We start from the raw sequence: 380 nt of genomic DNA on the forward strand, positions 1-380 counted from the left end.
TTTCATAAGGTTTCTCTCTGCCCAACTCTCCAGCCTGTCCAGGTCACGCTGTAAGGCGGCACAGCCTTCTGGCATGTCAGCCACTCCTCCCAGTTTTGTGTCATCAGCAAACTTGCTGATGGTACACTCTATCCCTTCATCCAGGTCATGGATGAATATATTGAACAGGACTGGACCCAGTACTGACCCCTAAAGGACAGCACTTGTTATGACCTCCAACTAGACTGCATCACTAACCACAATCTTCTGAGCCCTATCTGTCAGCCATTGTTCAATCCACCGCATTGTCCATTCACCTAACCCACACTTCCTAAGCTTACCTGTGAGGATGATGTGGGAGACAGTGTTGAAAGCCTTGCCGAAGTCAAGGTAGACAACAT

The sequence above is a fragment of the Charadrius vociferus genome, unplaced genomic scaffold (genome assembly GCF_000708025.1).
Source record: "Charadrius vociferus isolate BGI_N301 unplaced genomic scaffold, ASM70802v2 scaffold450, whole genome shotgun sequence".
In the NCBI taxonomy this organism is placed as follows: domain Eukaryota; kingdom Metazoa; phylum Chordata; class Aves; order Charadriiformes; family Charadriidae; genus Charadrius; species Charadrius vociferus.